This window comes from Physeter macrocephalus, chromosome 21 (genome assembly GCF_002837175.3).
Source record: "Physeter macrocephalus isolate SW-GA chromosome 21, ASM283717v5, whole genome shotgun sequence".
In the NCBI taxonomy this organism is placed as follows: Eukaryota; Metazoa; Chordata; class Mammalia; order Artiodactyla; family Physeteridae; genus Physeter; species Physeter macrocephalus.
In genome coordinates this window covers 109,364,383-109,378,023 of record NC_041234.1, presented here as the reverse complement: position 1 = coordinate 109,378,023, position 13,641 = coordinate 109,364,383, and the positions used below count along the sequence as shown (strand labels likewise).

General features: G+C 48.2%; 1 protein-coding gene across 8 annotated transcripts in view; it reads left to right on the top strand.

Annotated features, from left to right (window-relative positions):
• Positions 1 to 13,641, top strand: part of FGF13 (fibroblast growth factor 13) — a 543,918-nt gene that overhangs the window by 8,978 nt on the left and 521,299 nt on the right. Inside the window, exon 2 of one of the 8 annotated variants that reach the window (XM_055081566.1) lies at positions 329 to 495. The exons of 4 other annotated variants lie outside the window; for them this stretch is intronic. The gene's annotated coding sequence lies outside the window, so the exon portion shown is untranslated. Of the gene's footprint in view, positions 1 to 328; positions 496 to 12,501; positions 12,653 to 13,004; positions 13,136 to 13,641 lie in introns of those variants that run through there. 3 more of the 8 variants (XM_024128202.3, XM_028482264.2, XM_024128203.2) reach the window with 3 other exon arrangements.

Sequence of the window (13,641 nt, the reverse complement as noted above, 5' to 3'; positions counted from 1 at the left end):
TCAATGTCACTAATCATCAGGGAAATGCAAATCAAAACCAAAATGAGATATCACTTCACATTTGTGTGAATGGCTATCGTCAAAAAGACAAGAGATAACCAATGCTGGTGAGGATGTAGAGAAGAGGGAACTCTGGTTCACTGTTAACAGAAATGTAAATTGGTATAGCCACTGTAGAAAACAGTATGGAAGCTCCTCAAAAAATTAAAAATCGAACTACCATATGATCCAGCAATTTGACTTCTGGGTATATATCTGAAGGAGATGAAATTACTGTCTTGAAGTGATATCTGCATCCCCATATTCATTGCAGCATTATTCACAATAGGCAAGACATGGAAACAACCCAGGTGTTCAGTGATGGAGGAATGGATAAAGAAGATGTGGTATATATACATAATGGAATATTATTCAGCCATGAAAAAGAAGGAAATCCTGCCATTTGTGACAACATGGAAGAACCTTGATGGCATTACGCTAAGTGAAATAAGTCAGGTAGAGAAAGACAAATACTATGTGATCTCACTTGTATATGGAATCTAAAAACATTGAACTCATAGAAACAGAAGAATGGTGGTTGCCAGGGGCTGAGGGTTGATGGAAATGGTTAGATGTTGGTCAAAGAGTACAAAGCTTCAGTTATAAGATGAAGAAGTTCCAGGGATCTAATTACAGCATGTGGAGACTATAGTTAACAATAAGGTACTGAATATTTTAAAGTTTCTATGAGACTAGAGTTTTAATGTTCTTACTATGACAACAGCAACAACAATAAAATAGTAATTATGTGAGGTGAAAGCTGGGTTAACTAACCTTATTTGGGTAAACATTTCAGAATATATGTGTATCAAATCATAACATTGTACATCTTAAACTTACATAATGTTGGGGAGTTCCCTGGCAGTCCAGTGGTTAGGACTCAGTGCTTTCACTGCTGAGGGCCCAGGTTCAATCCCTGGTCAGGGAACTAAGATCCCACAAGCCAAACGGCCAAAAAAAAAAAAAAAAAAAAAAAAACACCCAAAAAACAAACAAAAAAACTTACACAATGTTATGTGTCAATTGGAACAAAGATCCCACAAGCCAAACGGCCAAAAAAAAAAAAAAAAAAAAAAAAAAAACACCCAAAAAACAAACAAAAAAACTTACACAATGTTATGTGTCAATTATATCTCAATAAAGCTGGGGAAGAAAAATAATTAAAGAGCTTTCCTTCTATTTTATGGCCTGAAGTAGTTTAAATAATATTAAAATTACTTGTTTTTAAAAAAAGTTGAATTAAAACAGCTGAACCACTCTGTTATGATGACTTTTTCAGTGGTAGATACTTATTCACTTTTTCAATCTCTTTTTTGATAATTGACCTATTCAACACTTCTTGTTGGGTTAATTTTGGTTTCTGAAAAATCATCCCTTTTTTCTAAATTTTCAGATTTGCTGCGGTAGAGTTTAATGTAGTGTCATTTTATAATTATTTAAATCTTTTATTTATACTTTTCCATTTCCAGTGTTGTCAATATTTATTCTCCCTTTTTCCTTAATGAAACTTGCAAGAAGGTGATCTGTTTTATATGTCTTTTCAAAGAACAAGTTTTGACTATCTCATTAATTCCATCTTTTTTGTTGTTAAAGCCTTTTCCTAGTTCTTTTTAGTTTTCTGGTTCTTTCCCACCTCACGGGCCCAGCCGCTCCGCGGCATGTGGGATCTTCCCAGACCGGGGCACGAACCCGTGTCCCCTGCATCAGCAGGCGGACTCTCAACCACGGCGCCACCAGGGGAGCCCTCCCACATATCTTAAGATGAATACTAAGTTCTTTTATCTTTGTTCATTAATACTGAAGACATTTAAGAGTATAATTTTTTTTCTGAGAAAGGTGTTTACTGTGCCAAGTAGGTTTTATTTTTTTATTATTATTTAGTTTTGGCTGCATTGGGTCTTCGTTGCTGCGCACGGGCTTTCTCTAGTTGTGGCGAGCGGGGGCTACTCTTCGTTATGGTGCGTGGGCTTCTCATTGCAGTGGCTTCTCTTGTTGCAGAGCATGGGCTCTATGCACGCGGGCTCAGTAGTTGTGGTGCATGGGCTCTAGAGCACAGGCTCTGTAGTTGTGGAGCACGGGCTTGGCTTAGTTGCTCCGTGGCATGTGGGATCTTCCCGGACCAGGGCTTGAACCCATGTCCCCTGCATTGGCAGGCGGATTCTTAACCACTGCGCCACTAGGGAAGCCCCAAGTAGGTTTTAGAGTAAAGTGTTCTTTTAAATTGCTTTCTAGATAGTTTGCAATTTCACTTTTGATCCAGTGGTGTTCTAGTGGTATATTTCTTAATTTCCAAACAGTTATTCTTTGCATCTTTTAAATTATTTAAATCTTATAGCTGTTATGCTCAGCAAATCTCTTCCGTATTATCTTTTAAAAATATTACTGCCTTTCCTCTGTCTCTTCCCTCTTCTTCTAGAAGACCTCTTATTCTTCAGGATCTACAAGTCTCTTACATTTTCCTTCATGATTCCCTGTCTTAGTATTTTCGACTTTGTGCTCTGCGATGCTTCCTTTACTTTCTCTTCCAGGTCACTATTTTGGGTCTCAGCAGTGATCATCCTTTCCTTCAATTCATCTACTGAACTGTATAGTTGGGGAATCACATTTTGTAGTTCCAGAAAGCCTCTTTTTAGGCTGCACTTGAATCTCTGTGTAAGCGCCTTTTTTTAAAAAATTAATTTTTTTTGGAGTATAGTTGCTTTACAATGCTGTGTTAGTTTCTGCTGTGCAGCAAAGTGAGTCAGTTATACGTATACACATATCCACTCTTTTTAAGATTTTCTTCCCATTTAGGTCACCACAGAGCATTGAGTAGAGTTCCCTGTGCTATACAGTAGGTTCTCATTAGTTATTTATTTTATACATAGTAGTGTATATATGTCAATCCCAATCTCCCAACTCACCCTACCCCCTCTTCCCCCCTTGGTAACCGTAAGTTTGTTCTCTATATCTGTGACTCTGTTTCCTATCTTGTTGTTATAGCTGTTGTGGTTGTTCAAGTTGGCATTTGTTATCTCCCAATCAGTTTATTTCTTTAGACATGCATTGCTTCATCGACTTTCCACTGGGTGCTGGATGCACAGAGATGGTTATAAGGGATTTTTTTTTGATGTTGGGGGTTGGAGTTTTATTAATTAATTAATTTATTTTTGCCGTGTTGGGTCTTCGTTTCTGTGCGAGGGCTTTCTCCAGTTGTGGCAAGCGGGGGCCACTCTTCATCGCAGTGCGCGGGCCTCTCACCATCGCGGCCTCTCTTGTTGCGGAGCACAGGCTCCAGACGCGCAGGCTCAGTAGTTGCGGCTCACGGGCCCAGCTGCTCCGCGGCATGTGGGATCCTCCCAGACCAGGGCTTGAACCCGTGTCCCCTGCATTAGCAGGCAGATTCTCAACCACTGTGCCACCAGGGAAGCCCTATAAAGAAGATTTTGTTGTTGGCCCATAGCGGTCAGCTCATGGTGGAAGGGGTCTCTGAGAGCTCCGCAGAGGCTAGGAGGCCCTCAAGTGGTGGGAAACTAAGTACTTGAAGGAAGCCGCCCTCTTCCCAGGTCTCCAGGCAGAGTGCCTCTCTGCTCCTTTACTTCATTCTTTCTTGGCCGGTAGGAGGCCTAGGAGACGGGCAATACAGGTCTGATACTGTTTCCCGATCTCCTGGTCTCCTTGGGCCGGGCCTTTCTGGTGCTGCATCCCCATCTTTGCTCAGCTCTCAAGGGAGAAGGCACGACAACACTTCTTTCTGCTGAGACTCCCACAATGCCTAGGGCTTCGCTCACATCCGAGTCTTCTCCGCAGACCTCAGTAGCTTTTTGGCTGAGGAGAGGCAGGCAGCCTGGAGTTGAGAATGGAAACAACCCATGCTTAGGTCACCATCTTCCCAGAATCTTCTGTGGTTTCTAAAGAGAAAGAAGAAAGGCTTTTAGGTGACTGGACCTTAGTTACATTACTTCCAGGGAGTCGCTCTTTAATAACACAGTGCTGGTGATGAGGCTCAGGGTGGAACCTATATCAGTTTGGGCACAGTCGTGAAAACAGAACTACTGAAATATTGCAGTAAAAAGAGGTCTGTCTATCTATCTATCTAACCATATCTATGTATATATTTATAAAAAGTGGGAGTAGCTAGGAGAGTGAAGGTCCGTAAGGTTTATGCCAGAGGATCAAATGTCTCTAATTGTTACCGAGTCCAAGCTCGCTCTGCTCACCGCACGACAGGCCAGTAAATCGGAGACGAGGTGTTGAGGCAAGAAAGACGACTTTATTCGGAAAGCCGGCAGACGGAGAAGATGGCAGACTAATGTCTCAAAATAACCATCTTATCAGGGTCTGGATGCCAGTTTCTTTTATAGATTCAGAGAGGGAAGTAAAGTAAGTAAAAAGGCAAAATAGAGAGGGAGAGGTGGTGAGGAAGTAAAGTAAAAAGGGCCATCAGTCTTGCAAACCATTTCCTGGGATGACCAGCCTCTGTGAGGGGGTGTGTTAATTTCAGCCATCCACAGAGGCGGTGTGTTAATTTCAGCCATCCACAGGTGGGCAGGGTCAGATCCTCTCCCTGTGAGCTGCACAGAGGCAGTTTAGTTCAGCATTCAGGCAGAGGGGCAGGGCTCCCTGAGGCAGGCCGTTATGTGTGATTATAATAACAAGAGCAACGAAAAGCAAAGGTTCAAGTCAAAGAAACAGATCCAACATGGAGTCCGATTTAGCTCTTCCCTGTTACATAATGACTCCAACTTGAAGCATTGGAGGGGGTGGGGAAGCCAGACCTCACTGGAGTTCTGAGAAGTCACCAAGGTCTCGCTGGAAAAGGTGACCTGGAAGTGGAAGCTCATAGAGAGATGTGTGAAGTCACACTGTCTGAATGTCGCAGTGTCCCGAGAACAGTGACTTCTGCTTCATTCCCACCTTCCCAGGTCTGTTTCTCTCAGTGGCAAACTCTAAGCTGGAACCACACAACGGAGGGCCTTCTGGGTAACCTGGCTCCTGGCCTTGGCAGTGGTACCTGAGCTGGTTACCCAGGAAGACCAAAGAGGAGCAGGGTAGGACTGTGGCTGTGGCAGAGTGGCCTCTGGAGAGGCTTCTGCCTTTGGCCCCAGTGTGTAGCTCTCCCGAGCGCATGCTTTGACGTGGCTCTCAGAGACGTCCTCTCCACTAACACCAAAGCCACAGCATCACTCACTCACTGGTCATGGATTCTTCCAGAATCCTGTGGCCCAGTGCCAAGAGTGGTAGGTGACCTTCTTGACTATGTCAGCATCTGGCAGTGCAAACTGCATAGGTTTTTGCAACGGGAAGACCTACGTTCAAATCCCTCTACTGCTATATCCGCTACCCGGGCAGGTAAATTGCTCTTTCTCAGCCTTTTTCATTATTTGTAAATGAAGGGTGACAATATCTAACTTTTAGGACAGTTAGAAGTATGAAATGACAATTTATATAAAGCACCATCTATTAACTGCCTCTCCTCTTTTTGGTCATTAGTCTTGCTGCCTTGACAGTGCTTCTAGTGCTTGCCTATGGAGAAGAAAAATGATGCTGTTGCTTCTTTCCTTCCGTAGTAAGTGGGGACCCTCAGAGGCGCTCCTCTTTTGCTGGCTGAGTGGCAGCGAGGCAGATCTCCTATCACTGATCTGAGATACTCTCTCCACAAGCAGACCACAGTAAGTCCTGACCTTTCAGGCTGGGTGATAATAGGGAAAAAGGAGGCTTTATGTAACAGAGTGAATAAATATGGAGAAAAAAGTAATAGGGAACAGTCATGCTAGACCCCGGTAGTGGGAGAGGGGATGAGAACATGGAAAGGAGAATACCACTGGAGGCTGCCCTGGCAGAAGTGGAACGGAAGAGAATAAAGAATTGCAGGAGTGGGAAACCGAGTATGGCGAGTCCCTTAGAAAAGAACACAGCCTCAGACCGGCAGGTACAGCTCTACCGACAACAGTGTGATGGTTACCGTCACCCCAGCTATGTGCCAGGTGCAAATCCATTCTGTGCCAGGTAAAATCACACCAACTGGGTTACAGTTTCTAGGTAAGGAGAGTGCAGGTACAAGTGTCTCATCACATCATTAGAAACCCAGCTTGGAATTTCTTGACCATCTGCAAGTTATTCCTCTTTTCCTAAAATGTAACTGTTATAGACAGTAGCAGCTGGGTATCCGGGCTCTGTGGGCAGGTATAAATCCAAGCCCCAAACCCTGACGTTCCAAAGAGGGTTCCGAGCAACTTGGAGGCAAAAGGCACTAGCAACACAGTGATGGTCACTTAAATCACCAGAAGAAGAGGAAGATTCTCAGAATCTCTCTTTACCAAAAGCCTGGGCAGTCAGACAGTGTTGGAGAGAAAGAGGGAGGAGTCACAGGCTGGGATCTCTGAAAGCAGATGGAGTTTGTGCTGGAAGATGCTCATTAGGGATCAACACCTGTAAAAGGAAGACGGAGGAGGTGGGATCCCGTAGAGGGAGAAGTTGAACTGCGATGCAGACACATCAAAGCCTCGGCCCATCAGGTGGGGAGCCGTGGCGTGAGTGCCCTCTGCCAGAGAGCCTGCACTGACCCGCAGATGGCCAGGCCTCGCTCACTGGGATGTGGGCCGCCCCAGGAAGGACATGACCTCCGGTGAGGGCAGGGTTCTGCAGCTGAGGCGGACCCTGAAGGAGCTGACCTCTAGAGGCTGCCCCGTGACAGGCCCCTGACAGCTGGATAGGAAGCCCTTCCTGGAAGGGGAATCCCGCTGGCACACCTCCCCGTCTACCATGTGGGGGGCGGGTATGGACAGAAAACGAATGAAAGCCCAGTCAGCCCTGAGATCTCTGTTCTCGCTCTAATGCTTGGCTTTTTTAAAAAAAAAATTTTTTTTTTGCCCGCGCCCTGCGGCATGTGGGATCTTAGTTCCCTGACCAGGGATTGAACCTGCGCCCCCTGCATTGGAAGTGTGGAGTCTTAACCACTGGGCCGCCAGGGAAGTCCCTGCTTGGCTTTATTTTTAAATAAAGAGAAATTGTAGAGCCACTAATTATTTTCTAACATTTACAAAATATGCAGTGTCACAGAGTAGAAAGAGCAGGGTCTTTGGAAACAGGAGATCCTACCTGAGTCTCACTCCTGGGTGTATCCGTTCACTACAATCTTGGGGAAGTTGCTTCACCTCTCTGAGCTTCTTTTCTCCTCTGGAAAATGGAGCTAATAATAGTCACTAATTCAGAGGGTTGCTGTGAGTATAAAATGGCATAATCTGCATAACGATTTAGTGCGGAGCAGGAAAGCCAGTAGGTTAAATAAACGGTGTTACAATGATGAGACTATTTCCTGCGCCTTTGATGTGCCAGGCACTGTGTAAACCGTGGAGTGGGCATGGGGGCAGTTAGTCTTAGGAGAGTTTAACCCAGTCCTTGTCGCCTTGGAGTTTACAGTCTCATTGAGGATTCAAGGTAAGGGCAAATGGGAGTGTGCTAACAGTTCACCGCTATAGCCAAGAGTTTTGTAAGAAATAATATTTTTCTGCCTGACATGTTTCCTGTTAGCGTTGCAGCGTAGCCACTAGGATGGAGGGAAGAGCAGGATGGGAAAATCTCCTGGAGGCCTACCTTGGCCAAAGTCTTTTGGGTGTTATTTACTGGGAGAGACGATGGCTAGGGCCTCTGTTTCAGATGTAGAGAACATCAGGAGCATGCCACGAGGAAAAGGCCACCTTTGATGACCCCTTCCTCTTGACACGGGAGGTTCTGAAGGCTGTGGACTGATAGGGACTCTGGGTGGGGAGCTGATGCTGCCTAGTGATGTTCCTTGTTTGGGAGAATCCTTGAACAAGTTCTAGCTCATTGTTTCCTCCTTCACTAGAGAAGAAAGTGACAGAACATTTAAAGATGTTCACTCCTGACAGGCATGCCAACATTGCATTACAATGGTCTAAATGTTCAAGTTCAAGGGAGGCAGAAAAATCACGTATATGATTGGTATAGATTGGAAAGATCTTAGTGTTAAGCTGTTTTCAGATAAATCGTGGACATCTCTCTGTCTTACAACTTTTCCCTACTCTCAGCTCTGCTCACAGTTCTGTGGGTCAGGAATTTGGACAGGGCGCAGCAAAGTTGGCTCTTTTCTACTCCATGAATTCTGGAGCCTCGCAGCTGAATGGATGGGCGCTGGCTGGATGGCTTGACTGCGGTCATGTTCTGGACTCTGGTTCCTGCCGTGAGCTGGGTTTCTCGGCTCTTCACGTGGTCTCTCCGCATAGCCTGCCTGGGCTTCCTCACAACATGGGTGTCAAGGTGTCTGCCTTCTTCTGTGGTGGTTGGCTTCCCCCAGAAAGAAAGTGGAACTGCCAAGTCTCCCAAAGTTTGGCCGGGAACTGGCACAGCATCACTTCAGCCACATTCTTTTGGTAAGAACAAGTCACAAGGCCAGCCTGGATTTAAGAGGACATTAACCTCTAGAGGGTGGAGTGGCATGTGCTTACAGGATTAGGAGAAATTGTTGGTCACTATTCCAGTTACGATTTCTGCATGACTTATTACCCTAAAATGTAGCACCTAAAAGCATCCATTTAATTTTGCTCATAACATTATGGGTCAGGAGTTTGAGAAGGGTGCCACTGAGTAGTTCTCCGCTGAGGCGTCTTTCACAAGTTTGAGGTCAGATGTCACCTGGAGCTGCAGTCATTTGATGGTTTGACTGGGCCAGATGTCCAAGATGGGTCTGTTGCTTGACTGGCAATCAATGCTGGCTGTCGTCTGGGAGCTCAGCTAGCACTGTCAGCTGAAGAGCCTAGATGTCACGTTCTCCACCATGGTGGTCTGAGGGTAAGCTGACATCATGCCGGCTGGCTTTCCGCAGAGCAAACGTCCTAAGAGGGCCAGGCAGAAGCTGCATGGCCTTTTCTAACCCAGCCTAAAACGAATAGAGCATCACTTCCACCACTGAAGCGGTTACAAGCCACCCAGAATCAAGGGGAGGAGTCAGTGCCCACCTTGCAATGGCCATGCCACAGTCCATCTTTGGAGATTATTTTACCCAACTCTTTAAAAAAAATTTTTTTTATTGGAGTATAGTTGATTTACAATGTTGTGTTAGTTTCAGGTGTACAATCAAGTGAATCAGTTATACACATACATATTTCCACTCTTTTTTTTAGATTCTTTTCCCATATAGGCCATTACAGAGTATTGAGTAGAGTTCCCTATGCTATACAGTAGGGTCTTATTATATTTTACCCAACTCTTATGGCACAGAAATCCACCAACTCACCTATGATCCTGCTAGAAAGCAATCTTAAGTCATGACATAGATAAACACTGTAGGGTTTGCATCAGAAATGAGTCCTTTCAGAGCTCTAGCATTTGGATCTCAAAGTGCAAAGTGCTGAGATGTGAGCTTAAAAATTAAAGGGACTTCCAACTCCCAGATCTTGGCCCCTTGGGCCTTTCTTTATCTCAAGTATCCTGGCTGGAAGTGCAGCTTTTGCCAGGCTGCCTCCTTCTGAACCAGCTTTCTGCTGTGAAATGCTTTCACAAATGAAAAACACATTTGGTCCAGTGAGAAGCAGTCTTGTCACTGAAACATCTAATTTGGTGGTTTCTGATGACAATGGCTCTCCACTCAGCCAGTTCAAACCTGCCAGGAAAAAGCCCGAAGCGTATCTGTCCTCCACGGCCCCACTCACCCTACCCTTACCCTCCCACGCAGACAATGGAACCGAGTGGTATCTTGCCCAGAAGCATTGCTCAGAGCTGCTGGAGGATGTGCAAACCTGGAATCCAGAGGCTGGTGTCTTGAGACATTTGGGGACTGGCATGAAACAGACACCAGGGAGACGATAGGGCCAAGAGGACGAGACTCTCAGTAGCTTTTCCACTTTTCTACCAAAGACTCAAGCTCAGCTCCTCCCTCCGGAAAACAAGCAGGCCCTCTTTAGGGGCGTGGCCCTGCAGCCTTTTGTTTTAGAATATTGCCTTAATTCCAGGACCGAGTTACCACCTGACTCTACAGGGTAATCACTGTGCCCCATGTTGTGTCAGATGAATGGAGTTCTGTCTCATGGGAGGGGCCGAGACAGGACAGAAGGGACCATTTTACCACAGTGACAAGGCAGGGAGAAGTGAAGGGATCAGATAGCACCAATTGCTAGTGACAGTGAAGGAGCTTCCACCCCAGTGGGATGGGGCAGAAGAATGTGGGAGGGGCAGAGAAGTGCTACAGTCTAAGCCCGGGCTTCATTAAGATGCTTCCAGACTGAGTCCATTTGGTGGTGGGGAAAAGACCACCCTCTGAATACCCTCACTCAGATGTCAGATCTCCCTGTGGCTGGTCATCCAGAATTACCAAGGAGCTCAGGGGCTGAACACTGGAGCGTGCCTTTTTCTGAGCCAGTACCAACGACATTTTGTTCATATTCTCACAGGGCTTGGAAAAAGGGAAGGCCTCCATGCCTTTCATGCAAGAGGCTGCCCGTGACCTCCCTAGCAGGGTCTTCAGAAGCTCTGTTTAGAGGAGACTGCTTGTCCTGGTCCTTGAATATTCATGATCCTTGGTCTCTGGCATGCATGCCTTTATGACGTCATTGATTTGCCCCCATATGAACACACATCACTATATTGTTCTTGGACGAAATGTCTACTTTCTTTATCTTCTGATTATTTCTTTGGCAGAGTGGTTTATGGTGAAGAAACACACTTTAACTTTTTGCGTTCATGGACAGGCAGACTCCACTAATACTCCCAAGCAGACATCTCTTCAACTCACCTCAATCATATTAACTAACCTAGGTTTAGTCGTATGTTAACTATTATTGTCCTTCAAGGAACAGGATTGATATCTGGCTTCCAGCTGGAAGTCACCTGTGCCGGAGGTGCCAGAGGTGATAGGGTTTGCGGGATGGGGGAGTCTTCTCTGTGCAGAAAACTTCCCTGGAAATCTTAGTGTGTCAGAAAAGCTGAGATACTCAGGATGGACACCATGCTTAATAACCCCCAAGACAGAGACTGACCCTTTTCCCAAAAGAGGGTCTTGTTGTTCACTGGAGTTATGTAGACAAAGCAAATGTTATGTGTACAGAAGAGAGGAGAGAGTGTGTGTGTGTGTGTGTGTGTGTGTGTGTTTGAATGTGCTGAGTTAAGGGAGTTTAAAATGACTGAGGGGTTCAAGATTGGCAGATAGGTTCGGTGAAAATGTGCCTCCCTCCTCTTTTTAGCAGGCTGATAGGAGTGTTGAGAGACCATGTGTTCTAATAGAAGAGCACAGAAAAGACAGACCCACCTGGTTTCCTATCCTGGCTCTCCTAGTTTTTTATCCAGGCTCCACCACTACAAGCTGTGTGACCTCTGGGCAAGTTACTTAACCTCTCTGAGCCTCAGTGTCCTCACTTGTAAAATGGCAATAACACTTCCTAGGACTGCTGTGAAGATGAAATAAGATAATGATGTAAAGCATTTAGCACACTGGCACAGGGTAGGTGCTAAATCCATAGTAACTGATTATTATTGGGTGTAAACTGAGGACTCTTTCCCCTTTTCCCCTTCATCTTTCCTCTAAACCCACCCAAGTTTCCACCCCTTTTGAATTCCGGTCATTTGAAGAGAAATTCTTTCTTTCCCAGAGTACTGATACTAATGATCTAAACTTGGGCTGGATAATCACATTGTGTCATCAACCTCCAGATTATTAGATATTATTTACAAGAAAAATAGGCCTGGAGTTCCTCCCAGACCAAGGACAGAGGCTGCAAATTGAATTCAGAGGGTTGCCGACCTTTAGACCCAGGCTGGAGGCTGGGGCAGCCCACTCTCCTGGTCTTGAAAGCCACAGCAGGCTCTTGTAATTGAGTCACCGCCTGGGATTCAGTAGGACTAATCCATCTATATAATTTCTTCGCCTGGTTTAATGCCATTAACGAAACCGAATTAAGGAGCGGGTGGAGATGGGTGGGACAAGGGGAAACGGATTTTCTTCATGGGAGTCGCTGCCGCGTCTCCACCGCCAGGCTGGAGCCTATGGTCTGATTAATGGACCGCTCTGAGGACCAAGTCCTGACAGCGGCGACCCCAGTCCCTCAACAGAGCGCCGGGCTTCCGGGTATCCGCGCGCCGGGAAAGGGCCATCGCGGAAAGGGTTTCCCAGGATGTCCCAGGGCCACCCTGTCCCCCCTTCCCTTTCCCAGGCTCTCTCTTCTTCCCCATCCGCCCCTCTCGTGTACAATTTCTGAGCAGTTTTCCTTTTAGTTCAAATGTTCAGGGACGTTCCCTGTTTTGTCACTAGCGTGCCCCAGGCGACGTGTCGATCCCTTAATCCCTCTCCAGCACTCGCCCCCAGTCCCACCTCACTCCGTTTGTCTGGGGTTGGCCATCCCGGGTGGTGGGCACTCTGCGCCTAGTTTGCCAGCCAGAGCGACCAGCCCTAGGAGGAGGGGCCTGCGTGAGGGGGTGGGGGTGGGGGTGGGGTGGGAGGTGGCAGCCGCCGCGGTCAGTTTCACTCTCTGCCCTACTGACACCCAGATCCCAGCGCGCCCTTCTCACGGAGAGTCCGGCTGTCTCAACTTGGGCAGCTGGCCGGAGGCGAGGAGTCGCCGACTCCCGGACTGAGATTCCACCGCTCGGTGCAGGCACTTGCCAACAGCGGAGTCCCCAAAGTGTAGGTGGCGACCAGTGCGGGCCCAGGCAGCTCTGCGGGGAAGGCGGGCGCCCGGATCTGGGGGGGGGTAACGGGAGCGGGGAGGGGGGACGGGGGGCGCCGGGCTTCGATCTCGGCGGCCGGCAGTGCGAGTCCGCTCCGGCGGCGTCCGCGGGCCCTGCCTGCCCCGGAGGGGCCGGGGGACGCCAGGCTGACACGCTCGCCCGCACTCCTCTGGGCTCGCCTGGGTTTTGCCACCCGGCGGCTGACGTCGGCGCGCCCCTGCCGAGCTCTCCTTTTACTACAGCCCGCCGGCGGCTTTGTGCCGGCCCCGCCCTCGCCGGCCCCCGCCCCCCGCGTGCCCACACCTTGTCGTTTATATAGAATGCGCCGCCGTGCCGAATCGCGGCTCTCCGGGACCCGAGAGTTCTTTGGAAGGAGAGCGTAAGCGAGGGAGCGGGCGAGCTCCTAGGGGGTGTGGGTGTAGGGAGACGGAGAGAGCAGGTAAGGGCCGTCGCGTCCCGCTCCTCCGCCCGCCAGCAGCTCGGGACCCCCCTTTGGCAGAATTTTAGGAACCTGAAAATTGGTTCAATAGAAAGAAAGAGGCGACCCTCCCCTCTCGATTCTCCGCGGGCGAGGAGCTGCGCGGCTCTGCGGTGTAACAGGCTCACACGTTGCTCATCACATGTTCAAACATTTCCCTTTCGGGGAGGCTCGTTATTTTTAAGTGAATATTTTCGTCTTTGTTTTGATTTTTTAAAACCTTCCTCGGGGTTTTATTTTGATGGAGTTGGCGGCCCGCAGCGGATGGGGAGAGGCGGGGGAAGCGGCCCGCCGGCGCGCGGGCAGCCCACCCAGGCAACTCCCCTCGCGGCCCGCGCCGGCCCGGCGAGCGGCCGGCGCCGGAGCCCCGGGAGGCCGGCGGCCGAGCCGGGGAGTTCCAGCCGCACCTCTCGGCGGCCCCCGGGGTGGCGAGCGCGGGTCTCCGCGGGCGGGCGGGCGGGCGGGGG